Genomic DNA, 14773 nt, shown 5'->3' with positions numbered 1-14773 from the left:
CCAGTCATAAGCACACTGCCCAGGTATGGGAAACTCTCCACTCTCTCCACAATTGCCCCATCACCGATTGGGAGATGTGGGGGTGGAGGGTCCGATGGTACAAAATACCCAGGCAGGTGCTTAGTTTTTGTGGGGCTGATGGTAAGGCCCCACCTCTTAGTGGCACGCTCCAGTCTCAGCAGCAGTGTATCCAACTCCTCCTCTGACTGAGCAGCTATTACCAAGTCATCAGCATACATAACGTGGTTGCGCAATAGGGAGTCATCCCTTGACCGCTCCCGGCCATCGATCAACCTCCCATTATATCTGTACCATATGGAGATTCCCCCGGTACAGCTATTGAAGGCTTCACGAACTACGTGGTAAAAATAGATGTTAAATAATGTGGGAGCCAGAGGACATCCCTGTCACACCCCAAGGTGTACAGGGAATGGCTCTGACTCCCGGCCACGTAGTTTTACCCGAGCCCACTCACCATCATGAAGGTCCTTAATGATCGTGAGCAGAGGGTCAGGGACTCCGAAAGAGCCCAGGCCTACTGATGGTATCATAGGCCTTGACCAGGTGTATAAAGCAGAGATGTAGGTCTTGTTGGAATTTCCTACACCTCTGCTGTAGCAGACGGACAGAAAATATGGCATCTGTGCAGGACCGCCCTTTCCTGAAACCGCAGTGGGGCTCTGCAAGCCGCTCCTCAGCGTGCCTGGCAAGGCGATGTTGAATAACCTTTGCCAGGACCTTTCCCGGCATACATATACACACACGTACCTACACACACCAACCCACCTACACGAAGACGCACACACATACACACACGTACCGACACACATACACACACACACACGTACCCACACACACCAACCCACCGACACATACATACACACATACACACACACATACCCACACACACCAACCCACCGACACATACATACACACATACACACACACATACCCACACACACATACCCACACACATACATACACACATACCCACACACACATACCCACACACACATACACACATACACAAAGACAAAGATCCCTCGTATAGCCTTAACAGACTGTAGGGGCAAGTGCTGTTAGCGAGCACTAATGAAGGCCGGAACGGTACACGAGGGGGTGGGTGGCCAGCACCACGCCCGACCGCCTTTGTCTCCCTAGTGGCAATGTTTACACACCGCACCAGGTACTCATTTGAGGCCGAGTCGATCTAGGCGAGGCCCAGGACCGGTTCAGATAATCGCCACCGGTGTTGCCCTTGAGCGGGAATCGAACCCGGGCCGCCGGGATCGTAGCGCAGCGTAGCGCTAACCGCTGCACCACCACTCCCCGCACGCACAACCGCACAGATATTGACACACACACACGGCCAGCACATCTCCCCTGTCCGCTTGTTTACGCATTCACAGCACATTCGCACAGTCAGACACACACACGCACAGAGACTCACACACAGACACGCCTCTGAGACACAGAGGCAAAGATACCCACCTCTCCCGGATAGCCTCAGCAGGCTGTCGGGGCAAAGTGCTGTCAGTCAGCGAGCAGGACCTATGGCCTGGAACCACGCCCGACCGCCTTTGTCTCCCCATGTTGCGATGCTTTGCTACGCAGCGCACTCATTTTGAGGCTGAGTGGACCTAGGGGCTGGCCCATGACCGTTTACTCGTCACTGGTGTTGGCCGTGAGCGGGAATCGAACTCGGCTACACCGAGTTCATAGGGGACACACACACACAGAGATACACACAGACACACACACAGACACAGACACACACACAGACACACAGAGACACACACAGACACACACACAGACACACACACACACAGAGACACACACAGACACAGACACACACACAGACACACACACACAGACACACACAGACACACACAGAGACACACAGGGACACACTCGGACAGAGACACACACAGACACACTCGGACAGAGACACACACAGACACACACACACACAGAGACACACACAGACACACACACAGACACACTGGGACAGGGAAACACACGGAGACACGCAGATACACACACAGACACGGGGACACGCAGAGACACACACAGGGACACACAGACACACACACAGACACGGGGACACGCAGAGACACACACAGAGACACACAGAGACACACACAGACACGGGGACACGCAGAGACACACACAGAGACACACAGAGACACACACAGACACGGGGACACGCAGAGACACACACAGGGACACACAGAGACACACACAGACACGGGGACACGCAGAGACACACACAGGGACACACAGAGACACACACAGACACGGGGACACGCAGAGACACACACAGAGACACACAGAGACACACACAGACACGGGGACACGCAGAGACACACACAGGGACACACAGAGACACACACAGACACGGGGACACGCAGAGACACACACAGGGACACGTGAAATCCTAGCGCAGCGCGCTAACCGCTGCGCCACCGCTCCCCTCGTCTCTCCCAACCCCCTCCTTGCATTCTTATTCGATGCGCGCCTCTCGCGTCTCACTCGCCCCCCCCCTCTCACCCCCCTCTCACTCTCCCCCTCTCTACCCCCTCTCTCTCCCCTCTCTCTCACCCCCCCTCTCTCCCCCCTCTCTCTACCCCCTCTCTCTACCCCCTCTCTCTCTCCCCCCTCTCTCCCCCCCTCTCTACCCCCTCTCTCTCCCCCTCTCGCTCTCCCCCTGCACTCTCCCCCTGCACTCTCCCCCCTCTCTCTCCCCCTGCACTCTCCCCCTGCACTCTCCCCCTGCACTCTCCCCCCTCTCTCTCCCCCTGCACTCTCCCCCTGCACTCTCCCTCTCCCCCCCCTGCACTCTCCCCCTGCACTCTCCCTCCCCCTGCACTCTCCCCCTGCACTCCCTCCCTGCACTCTCCCCCTGCACTCTCCCCCCCCTCTCCCCCTCTCGCTCTCCCCCTGCACTCTCCCCCTGCACTCTCCCTCTCTCTCTCCCCCCCCTGCACTCTCCCCCTGCACTCTCCCCCTGCACTCTCCCCCTGCACTCTCCCTCTCCCTCTCCCCCCCCCTGCACTCTCCCCCTGCACTCTCCCTCCCCCTGCACTCTCCCCCTGCACTCTCCCCCCTCTCTCTCCCCCTGCACTCTCCCCCTGCACTCTCCCCCTGCACTCTCCCCCTGCACTCTCCCCCTGCACTCTACCCCCTCCCCCCTCTCTCTCTCTCCCCCTGCACTCTCCCCTCTCACTCTCCCTGCACTCTCCCCCTGCACTCTCCCCCTGCACTCTCCCCCTGCACTCTCCCTCTCCCTCTCCCCCCCCTGCACTCTCCCCCTGCACTCTCCCTCCCCCTGCACTCTCCCCCTGCACTCTCCCCCCTCTCTCTCCCCCTGCACTCTCCCCCTGCACTCTCCCCCTGCACTCTCCCCCTGCACTCTCCCCCTGCACTCTACCCCCTCCCCCCTCTCTCTCTCTCCCCCTGCACTCTCCCCTCTCACTCTCCCTGCACTCTCCCCCTGCACTCTCCCCCTGCACTCTCCCTCTCCCTCTCCCCCCCCTGCACTCTCCCCCTGCACTCTCCCCCTGCACTCTCCCCCTGCACTCTCCCCCTGCACTCTACCCCCTCCCCCCTCTCTCTCTCTCCCCCTGCACTCTCCCCTCTCACTCTCCCTGCACTCTCCCCCTGCACTCTCCCCCTGCACTCTCCCTCTCCCTCTCCCCCCCCTGCACTCTCCCCCTGCACTCTCCCTCCCCCTGCACTCTCCCCCTGCACTCTCCCCCCTCTCTCTCCCCCTGCACTCTCCCCCTGCACTCTCCCCCTGCACTCTCCCCCTGCACTCTCCCCCTGCACTCTACCCCCTCCCCCCTCTCTCTCTCTCCCCCTGCACTCTCCCCTCTCACTCTCCCTGCACTCTCCCCCTGCACTCTCCCCTCTCACTCTCCCTCTCTCTCTCCCCCTGCACTCTCCCCTCTCACTCTCCCCCCTCACTCTCCCCCTGCACTCTCCCCCCCCTCTCTCCCTCTCACTCTCCCCCTGCACTCTCCCCTCTCACTCTCCCCCCTCTCTCTCCCCCTGCACTCCCCCCCTCTCTCCCTCTCGCTCTCCCCGTCACGCGCCGCCGCTGTGGGAGAGATCGGCGGCGCGAAACAAAAGACGGAGGAGGGGGGAGGGGGTGGAGGGGGTGGAGGGGTGGAGGAGGGGGTGGAGGAGGGGGGAGATGTAGGGGGGCTGTGGACAGAGAGGAGATGGAGGAGGGGGGATGAGGGGGATGGGGAGGGGGGTGAAGAGAGAGGGGTGGAGGGGGTGGAGGAGGGAGGTGGAAGAGGGGGGTAGGAGATGGAGGAGGGAGGGAGGAGGGGGTGGAGATGGGGGGGGTAGGAGATGGAGGAGGGAGGGAGGAGGGGGTGGAGATGGGGGGGGTAGGAGATGGAGGAGTGGGGGAGGTGATGGAGGGAGGGGGGATGGAGAACGGGGGGGGCCGGAAGTGGAGGGAGTTGTGGGAGGTTCGAGGCAGCAGCACCAGGAGTGGAACTCCGTCGAGTCTCCGATCCCTCCACAGGGGTGGAACTCCACCAGCACCACTCAGAGACTCGGGGTCCCACGTGACACTCACGGGGGGAGGGGCATTGGGGGGAGGGGCTTTGGGGGGAGGGGCTTTGGGGGGAGGGGGGGACACAAAGACAAAGATCCCCCGTGCAGCCTTCACAGACTGTAGGGGCAAGTGCTGTTAGCGAGCACCTACGGCACACCGTGGAGTGATTGGCTAACACCGTCCCCGGCCGCCTTTGTCTCCCCAGTGGCTATGTTCACTACACACCGCACCAGGTACTCCTTTGAGGCTGAGTCGACCTAGGGGAGGCCCAGGACCGGTTCAGATAATCGTCACTGGTGGTGTTGGCCGTGAGCGGGAATTGAACTCAGGTCGTTGGATTCGTAGCGCAGCGTAGCACTGACCACTACACCACCACTACCACCATCATCACCGTCATCACCACCATCATCACCGTCATCACCACCATCATCACCACTACCACCACTACCACCATCGTCACCACTACCACCATCATCACCGTCATCACCACTACCACCACCACTACCACCATCATCACCGTCATCACCACCATCATCACCACCATCACCACTACCACCACCGTCACCATCATCACCACTACTACCATCATCACCACTACACCACCACTACCACCATCGTCACCACTACCACCACCATCACCACTACCACCACCAACACCATCATCACCACTACAACCATCATCACCACTACCACCATCGTCACCATCGTCACCACTACCACCATTATCACCATCGTCACCACTACCACCACCATCACCACTACCACCACCAACACCATCATCACCACTACCACCACCAACACCACTACCACCATCGTCACCACTACCACCATCGTCACCATCACCACCACTACCACCATTATCACCATCGTCACCACTACCACCATCGTCACCACTACCACCACCATCACCACTACCACCACCGTCACCATCATCACCACTACCACCATCGTCACCACCATCGTCACCACTACCACCATCGTAACCACTACCACCATCGTCACCACTACCACCACCATCACCACTACCACCACCGTCACCATCATCACCACTACCACCACCGTCACCATCTTCACCACTACAACCATCGTCACCACTACCACCACCGTCACCATCATCACCACTACCACCACCGTCACCATCTTCACCACTACAACCATCGTCACCACTACCACCATCGTCACCATCATCAGCAGCAATTCTCAAGTTGCGTTTGACGGCCACGTTCCGCACCTCCCCCCTCCCCCCTCCCCTCTCACCCTCCCTTCTCCCCCATCCCCTTTCACCCCTAACCTTTCCCCCTCCTCCTCCTCCCCCATGTCCTCCCACCCCCTCCCCCCCCATGTCACTCCCTTTCCATGTCGTTCTGTAAACGTCCATCCCCTCCCTCGGCACCCTCACGTTCACCTTCTGAAGTGCTCGCGATGACCCCCATGACCCCCACCACCACCACCACCACGTGGCTTTTATTTCGAGTTTTGCGCCACAGCGCCTGTGGATGGACAGCGTTCGTGTTGTTTGTCTGCTGGTGAACTTTGTGCGTTCCCCATCGGAATCGCCATCCGGCGCTGTTGTTGCTGGCGGCAACGCAAGTTGCTTATAAAGTCAAAGTCTCCGTCTCTCTCTCCGTCTCTCTCTCTGCTCACCGCCTTGACCCCCTCTCATCTCTCTCTCTCGACAGTGTTGTAGCGTGCCACCTGAGGCCTGGTACAGGCCTCTCATGGACTCCATCCTCAACGTCCCAAGGACCTCACCTTCTCCTCGTCCTCCGGCCTCGTCCCTCTTCTGCCTACTCCTACAACACCACCACCTCCTCCTCCACCTCCTCCTCCTCCTCGTCCACCTCCTTCTTCACCTGCTCGGGTCTCCCAGCCCACTATGAACATTGTAGCGGCATTCCTGCCCACCCTGGCCGGACCCGTTGCTCGCAAACCTAAACATGCGCGCACAGCCGCCGGAAGCAACAGCAGCAAAAGCAGCGGGAGTAGCAGCAGCAGCAGCAGGAGAAGCAGCAGCGGAAGCAGCGGAAGCAGTAGGAGAAGCGGCAGCAGCAGCAGCAGCAGCGGGAGAAGCAACAGCAGCGGGAGAAGCGGCAGCAGAAGAAGCAGAAGAAGCAACAGCAGCGGAAGAAGCAGCAGAAGCAGCAGAAGCAGAAGAAGCAACAGCAGCAGCAGTGGGAGAAGCAGCAGCGGTAGAAGCAGAAGAAGCATCAGAAGCATCAGAAGCAGCGGTAGAAGCATCAGAAGCAGCAGCAGCGCGTGCACGACGCTCGGTGGTTCCCGATCACCCCCGGGTCTCCGTCTCACCGCCCTGCGTTCCGCCAACCTCCGCGTCTCGCCGACGAGGAACTCCGCCTCCTCCTCCTCCGCCGCCTCCTCCGCCTCCTCCTCCGCCACCTCCTCCGCCACCTCCTTCTTCCCTTCCACCTCCTCCGCCACCTCCTCCGCCACCTCCTTCTTCCCTTCCACCTCCTCCGCCACCTCCTCCGCCAGCTCCTTCTTCCCTTCCACCTCCTCCGCCACCTCCTCCGCCAGCTCCTTCTTCCCTTCCACCTCCTCCGCCACCTCCTCCGCCAGCTCCTTCTTCCCTTCCACCTCCTCCGCCACCTCCTCCGCCAGCTCCTTCTTCCCTTCCACCTCCTCCGCCGCCTCCTCCGCCAGCTCCTTCTTCCCTTCCACCTCCTCCGCCACCGCTCGCGACATCTCCTCGCGCCGCTCCCCGGCAGCAGGGCCGGGAGTATCGGCGTCGTCAGCAGGCGGCGGAGAGGGCGAGGCGGAGGAAGACGAAGGAGGAGGAGGAGGAGGAGGGAAACAAGACAGCGGAGGAGGAGGAGGAGGAGGAGGGAAACAAGACAGCGGAGGAGGAGGAGGAGGAGGGAAACAAGACAGCAGAGGAGGAGGAGGAGGAGGAGGAGGAGAGAAAATTCGATTGGAGGCATCTCGGCCGCCGCTGCTGGTGGTGGTGGTGGTGGTGGTGGTGCCGCTGCTGCTGCTGGTGGTGGTGGTGGTGGTGCTGCCGCCACTGCTGGAGGCTCGGGCACGGCCGTGGCGCCTCAGCAGCGCCACCGCCGGCTCCGTCGCCGGCTCCCCCGTCAACGACCACGGCCGACCGCGGTATCGGCGGCGGCGGCAGCGTCGGCGTCGGCGGCATCGGCGGCGGCGTCGGCGGGGGCCGCTGGTGGCTCTGCGCGTTGGCCGCGACGGCTCTGCTGGCGCCCGGCGGCGGCGGCGGCGGAGTCGGCGCCGGAGTCGGCGCCGGGGCCTCGCCGACCTCGGCGGCGGCGGCCCGGGCCTGCCCCTCGCTCTGCACCTGCACGCAGGAGCTGAGCCGCGTCATCTGCACGCGCAAGTCGCTGCGGGAGGCGCCGTCGGGCGTGCCCTCGGGCGCCCACTTCCTGAACCTGCAGGAGAACAGCCTGCACGTGGTGAAGGCCGACAGCTTCCGGCAGCTGCGGCAGCTGCGCGTGCTCCAGCTGAGCCGCAACTCCATCCGCCAGGTGGAGGCGGGCGCCTTCCACGGCCTCGCGAGCCTCACCACGCTGGAGCTCTTCGACAACCGCCTCACGGCCGTGCCCAGCGCCGCGTTCGGGCCCGTCGCGGGCCTCCGGGAGCTGTGGCTGCGCAGCAACCCCATCGAGAGCATCCCCGCGTTCGCCTTCCGCCCACTCGAATCGCTGCAGCGCCTCGACCTGGGCGAGCTCAAGCACCTGCAGTTCATCTCGGAGGGCGCCTTCGAGGGCCTCGGCAACCTGCAGTACCTCAACCTGGGCATGTGCATGCTCCGCGAGGTGCCCAACCTGGAGCCGCTGGCCAGCCTCGAGGAGCTCGACCTGTCGGGCAACCGCGTCGAGTCGCTGCGGCCGGCCTCTTTCCGCGGCCTCGGCAGCCTGCGCAAGCTGTGGATGATGCACGCGGGCGTCCGCCTGGTGCAGCGCGGCTCCCTCGACGGCCTGCGTTCCCTCCAGGACCTCAACCTGGCCCACAACCGGCTGGCGTCGCTGCCCCACGAGCTGTTCGGGCCCCTCGGAGGCCTGCGGCGGGTCCACCTACACCACAACCCGTGGGCGTGCGACTGCGACGTCGCCTGGCTCTCCCGCTGGCTCCGCGGCAACGAGCCCGGCAACGTCACGTGCTGCGCCCGATGCTCCTCGCCGCCCGAGCTCAAAGGCCGACACGTCGGCGGCCTCGACCCGCCGGCGGCCTCGCGCTGCCCGCCGCCCGTCATCGTCGAGGGCCCCGCCGACGTCAACGTGAGCGAGGGGGCGGCCGCCGAGATGCGCTGCCGGGCGCCGTCGCCCACGAGCTCCGTGACGTGGCTGGGGCCGGACGGCGCGGCCGTGGCCCTGGCGCCCGAGGCGCCGGCCGCGGGGCGGGGCCGCGGCGGCCCCGGCCCCGGCAGCGGCCCCGGCCCCGGCCTCCGCAGGCCGTCGCTCACGGCCGAGGGGTCGCTGAACTTCACGAGCGTGGCGGCGCGCGACGCCGGCCTCTACACGTGCCTGGTCGGCAACGCGGCCGGGAACGCCTCGGCCTCGGCCACCCTCGCCGTCGCCCCGGCGGCGTTCCCGCCGGCCCCGCCGGGCGCCGGCCCCAACTACACCTACTTCACCACCGTCACCGTGGAGACGTCGGAGGCCGCGGAGCCGGTGACCGGGCGGGACGAGGGGGCGGCCGCCCCGGGAGGCCCCGGCGAGCCGAGGCCCCCGCCGCTGACCCCTCCGCCGGGGTCCCAGGGCCCCCCGCCGCCCCGGCAGCAGCCGCCCGGCGGCGCGGCCGGCGCCCCGGCGGCCCCGGCGGGCCTCGACGAGGTGATGAAGACGACGAAGATCATCATCGGCTGCTTCGTGGCCATCACGCTGATGGCCGCCGCCATGCTGGTGGTCTTCTACAAACTGCGGAAGCAGCACCACCGGCAGGGCCACCGCATGATGCAGTCGCGCGCCATCGAGATCATTAGCGTGGACGAGGACGTCGCTGGGGGCGGCGCCGGCGGGCCTCTGGGCGTCGGCCCCGGCCGCCACCACCACCAGCAGCAGCATCTCGCTCTCGGCCTGCCCTCGCCACCGAGCGGCAAGCGCCCGCACGACAGCGGAGGGCCGGGCGTGGGCCTGTGCAGCGCCAACGTGGCCCTCGCGGCCGGGATGGCCGGAGGGCCGGGATCGTCGCTGGCCGCGCACTACGGTTACGGAAAGACGTTGCCGCTGCCGCCGCCGCCGCCGCTGCCGTACGGATACAACCACCACCACCACCAGCACCAGCACCAGCAGCAGCAGCAGCAGCACCACGCTGGTACGCTGGGACACCCGGCGCTCAACTCGTACCACCACACGTCGGTACACGAACCGCTGCTGCTGCGATCGAGCTCCAAGGAGAACGTGCAGGAGACGCAGATTTGAGCCGGACGTGGATGTTCAATGGGGTGGTGGTGGTGGTGGTGGATTTTTGTTTCTTACCGCGCGAGGAACTGGCCCCCGGCAGATGCAGGGGTTGGGGGGTGGGGGGGGGGGGCTTGGCTTCGCGATCGGATATACAGCGGCGCAGAGAGAGAGAGAGACGGTGAGAGAGAGAGAGAGAGCGGGAGAGAGTGTGAGTGATACGGGGAGAGATGGAGAGGTCCGTCGCCAGAGAGAGACCGAGAGACACGGAGAGAAAGATCCCTTTCTCGTCGGACGAAGCCACCGCCGGATTTGATACGGATTACTCTGCCAGACTCTCCAAGGGGGGGGGTCACTTCGGCCTCGTGACCATTTTTTCCTTGTTTAAGTGGGGGGGGGTGGTTGTGGAAGGGGATGGTAATGAAACGTGGACACAAGGGGGGAAATGTCACACCCTCACCATAACTTAGATGCATCCCCCGTTTCCCTCCGCACCCGGGCCCCCTGATCCGAACCTTACCCCGACGACCTGATCCTGGTCCGCCCCTTACCCGGAACCCATACGCCAAACCATACCTGTCTCTGCTCTGACCGTTTCGCCCCCCCCCCCCCCCTTGAATTGTGTGCCCCACCCAGAATGGCTGCAGTTGAGGATTGTTGCCGCCAAAATATTTTATTATTTGTTTTCCGTCCGGCCGCCAGCAGCCATAGCCAACTCTCCCCTGCGTGCAGTCTCGAGCACGAAGTTAATTTTTGCATTCGAAGCCACACGGCAAACCAACATCACCGCCAACACCACCTCAGCGCAACATGAACAGCAGCAGCAACAACAGCAACAACAGCAACAACAACAACAACAACAACTGCCACGTGCTATTTATCTCCTCGTTACAGGCAGCCATCTTGTGTGTGTGTGTTTTTTTTTTCTCAGAATGCAAAGAAGATTTTGCCTTAAAGCAGCGGTTACAGGAGGTTTTCGGGAGGAAATGGCCTGGCAATTACTGTCGCGTCGGTGAAAGGTGGGGTGGAATGGAGGGCAAGGGAGGCATGTTGACGGAGGAATATGCTGCAAGTTGCTGTTGTTGTTGTTGTAAGATTGGGGTGACAACAGGGGGTGGATAGGTGGGCTTGTGTGTGGGTTTGTGGGAGAGGAGTGGTAATGGGGGCAATGTTGACCAAGGGATTGTGATGCGTGTTGCTGTTGTGAGATTGATGGAGGGGATGGATGTGTGGGTTTGTGTGTGGGATGGTGAGGTTGGGGGGGGGGGTAGAATGGAGGGATTGTTGTCTAAGGAATAAGCTGCGTGTTGTTGTTGTTGTGTTATTGTGAGATGCGGGGGAGTGGGTGGGGGGGTGGGCGATGGTTGGGTGAGTCCATAGGTGACCGGGTTTGTTTGTGGGGAGGCGATGGGGATGCGTTCTAGAAATGTGTTCTCGGGGTAAGGGGGCATTCGGCAGGGGGTGGGAGGGTGGGGTTAGTGTGGAAGTTTGGCTGTGGGTGTTGGTGAGAGGCCCCCCGCGTTTTATTTATATTCTTGCCAAGGGTTAAACCTTTCCCATTCCGATGACGTTCGTGCGCGTGCAGCGGATGATTTTGTGAGTTCCTCCTCCAACATTTGTTTTCGATGACGCACGCGTGCGTCTTCGGAAACCGAATCGGCAGAAAGCGTTCAACCGAAAAAGATAACTCGGTGCGTTTTTCCGGTCTGAAGGATGTACTGGGGCTCGCCACGAGGCCACGTGGGACGGGCGGGTGCGTCACAGTTTTCGGCACGGGCTTTCGCGGAGCTCGGTCGCGTTCGCCGATGTTTGAAACCTGCGGCGAGTTTGACGTCTTGAGCAAAACGGCATCTTTAAAAAAAAAATAAACAACAACAACCACAACAAAGCCGAGCCGCTCTCGCGCGTTCCCGAGATCCGAAGGTGGAACGGGATTCCCCCACCCTGCAACTTTCAGATGTTGCCTCGGAACGGGAAAGGGTTTAATGGAGAGTTCGAGTCTGGCTGTGGTTTGGAGCGCAGGAGGTTGGGGGTTGGGGGGTTGGGGGGGGGGGGCAGGGAGGAGGCCTTGCCTGCGGCCCACGGTTAGCATCGACAATTTGGGTACTACGGCTACCGGCAGGATCTTGTTTTGATTCGGTTGATTCCATCAAGGTTTGCGAGTTCCGCCTACGATTTACGCTTCTTCATTTTACCGCTCTGACCCTTTTTCACAAACTGATTACCGAGACGAGATGAATAATAAAGAAATACAAAATCAAACGGTCGTCCTTCATTCTCTCCGGGGGCGACGGCCCATTTTGAGATTCATTCTCCTCTTTTGTGTTTTGTGTTTTACGGTCGGTGACTCTCCTGGAAGCATTTCGCTCTTTCGGGAATCTGAAGCCCTGCGCCTGGCTCCAACGTAAGAGCCTCTGGGTCCCCGTCTGGAAATCTTCTGATGAAAAACGTGCAAGCTGTCAATTGTCTCGCTTATTCGAGAGCAGTTTTTTTTTTTTGTTGAAACATCATCACGACGAATGGGGAGATATCCCTGTAGGAGGTGGCCACTTATTCTCTGATTCTTGTAATGCCGACATGCTCAAGTGGTGGCACATCACAGAAGTGTAGTGTATAGTGTAGTGTATAGTAGTGTAGTGTATAGTAGTGTAGTGTATAGTAGTGTAGTGTATAGTAGTGTAGTGTATAGTAGTGTAGTGTATAGTAGTGTATAGTGTAGTGTATAGTGTAGTGTATAGTGCAGTGTATAGTGTAGTGTATAGTTTAGTGTATTGTGCAGTGTATAGTGTAGTGTATAGTTGTGTAGTGTAAAGTAGCATAGTGTGTAGAGTAGTATATGGTGTAGTGTATAGTGTAGTGTATAGTAGTGTAGTGTATCGTGCAGTGTATAATGTAGTGTGGAGTAGTGTATAGTGTAGTGTATAGTGTAGTGTATAGTGTTGTGTATAGTAGTGTATAGTGTAGTGTATAGTGTAGTGTATAGTTTAGTGTATTGTGCAGTGTATAGTGTTGTGTATAGTAGTGTATAGTGTAGTGTATAGTAGTGTAGTGTATAGTGTAGTGTATAGTAGTGCAGTGTATAGTGTAGTGTATAGTAGTGTATAGTGTAGTGTATAGTAGTGTAGTATGTAGTGTAGTGTATAGTGTAGTGTATAGTAATGTAGTGTATAGTAGTGTAGTGTATAGTGTAGTGTATAGTAGTGTAGTGTATAGTGTAGTGTATAGTAGTGTAGTGTATAGTGTAGTGTATAGTGTAGTGTATAGTAGTGTAGTGTATAGTAGTGTAGTGTATAGTAGTGTAGTGTTTAGTGTAGTGTATAGTAGTGTAGTGTATAGTAGTGTAGTGTATAGTGTAGTGTACAGTAGTGTATAGTGTAGTGTATAGTAGTGTAGTATATAGTGTAGTGTATAGTAGTGTAGTATATAGTGTAGTGTATAGTAGTGTAGTGTATAGTGTAGTGTATCACCATCACGATCCATGGGCAGATAGTCCTAGTGGTGGGAGTGTCCGCTGCACATTTCGCCAAACGTTTCCACTGTCCTCCGTCTTGTGGTGCCAACATGCTCAAGTTAACGGCGGCTTCTTCCTGCCGGCACCGATATCTGATGTCGTCAACAACGCGTGTCCAAATTCTTCCAATTTCCTTCTCATCACTGCCTGCACCACCACCACCATCATCATCATCGGGTTGTCTTCTTCTACGTGCCAAACCTTTATTTCTCACTTCTATGATTCGCTGTTCTCCTGCCACGCGCGTGGCTCTTTGGAGCTGGTGGTCGAGATCATCTCGGTGTTTTGTGTTTGATTCCCGCTCACGGCCAACACCACCACGTGACGATTATCTGAACCGGTCCCCTGCCCCCCCCCCCCACCTAGGTCGACTCAGCCTCAAATGAGTACCTGGTGCGGTGTGTAGCGAACATCGACAGTGGGGGTGAGACAAAGGCGGCCGGGCGTGGTGCTGGCCACCCACTCCCTCGTGTGCCGTGCCGGCCTTCATAGGCGTTGCTCGCTAACAGCACTTGCCCCTACGGTCTGTTACAGGCTACACGGGGGATCTTTGTATGTGTGTGTGTATGTTTGTGTCCAGCCACCGGATGCCGAAACAGCTTTTGTTCGGCCGGATCGAGGGGTCTAAACGGGCGCGGCACGGGCTAGAGAAGAGATGGAGTGATGTAGTACAGGAGGACGTGGAGCTGAGTGGACTTGCCGATGACTGGTACCAGCGGTGTCAAGATCGGCCTCTGTGGAGGAGGCTCGTGAAGGACGCTACTGGGCAGTTGGAGGCAGTCGCCCTCCAACAACAACGGAGGGCGGAGGAGCGACGCTCACAACAACGAGCGGAGCGCCGGGTTGCTAAAGCACAGCAGATTGGCACAGTAGGGGGCACAGGTGGTGCATCAGCCAGTCATCTGAGTCATCTCAGTCAGTCGACCCGTGGCACCTGCTGGGTCTGCCCCATGACCTCCTGCCCGCGGGCGTTCGACACTTCACGTGGCCTCAAGGTGCACATGGCCTGGCACAAGCGTCGTGGTGACGTCACCGTCACTTAGTGGCGAATGGCGGTTGTGTTTGTGTGTGTTTGTGTTGTTAAGTCCATCGACACGAGGGGCCAAATTCGGCCCGCGAAGTCCCCGGGAGGGGCTCTCCGGTTGACACGGCGTGCGGGAGAGAGAGAGAGAGACAGAGAGAGACTTTTGACTTTTAAATAACTTTCATTGCCGCCAGCAGCAACAACAGCACGGGAGGCGATTCCGATACGAAATACACAAAGTCACCAGCAACACAAATAACACAAAGTCACCAGCAACACAAAAACAACAAACGCTGTAA

General features: G+C 59.8%; 1 pseudogene; it reads left to right on the top strand.

Moving 5' to 3' along the window:
• LOC116938058 (leucine-rich repeat-containing protein 4B pseudogene) overlaps positions 1–12201 on the top strand; it is a 162323-nt pseudogene extending 150122 nt beyond the window's left edge.
• The last annotated feature ends 2572 nt before the right edge of the window (positions 12202–14773 follow it).

The sequence above is a fragment of the Petromyzon marinus genome, chromosome 65, assembly GCF_048934315.1.
Source record: "Petromyzon marinus isolate PM22_M1 ecotype Great Lakes invasive population chromosome 65, UKy_Petmar_22M1.pri1.0, whole genome shotgun sequence".
Taxonomy (NCBI): Eukaryota; Metazoa; Chordata; class Hyperoartia; order Petromyzontiformes; family Petromyzontidae; genus Petromyzon; species Petromyzon marinus.
The sequence above is the reverse complement of the archived record's forward strand: the minus strand, read 5'-3'. Positions and strand labels throughout refer to the sequence as shown.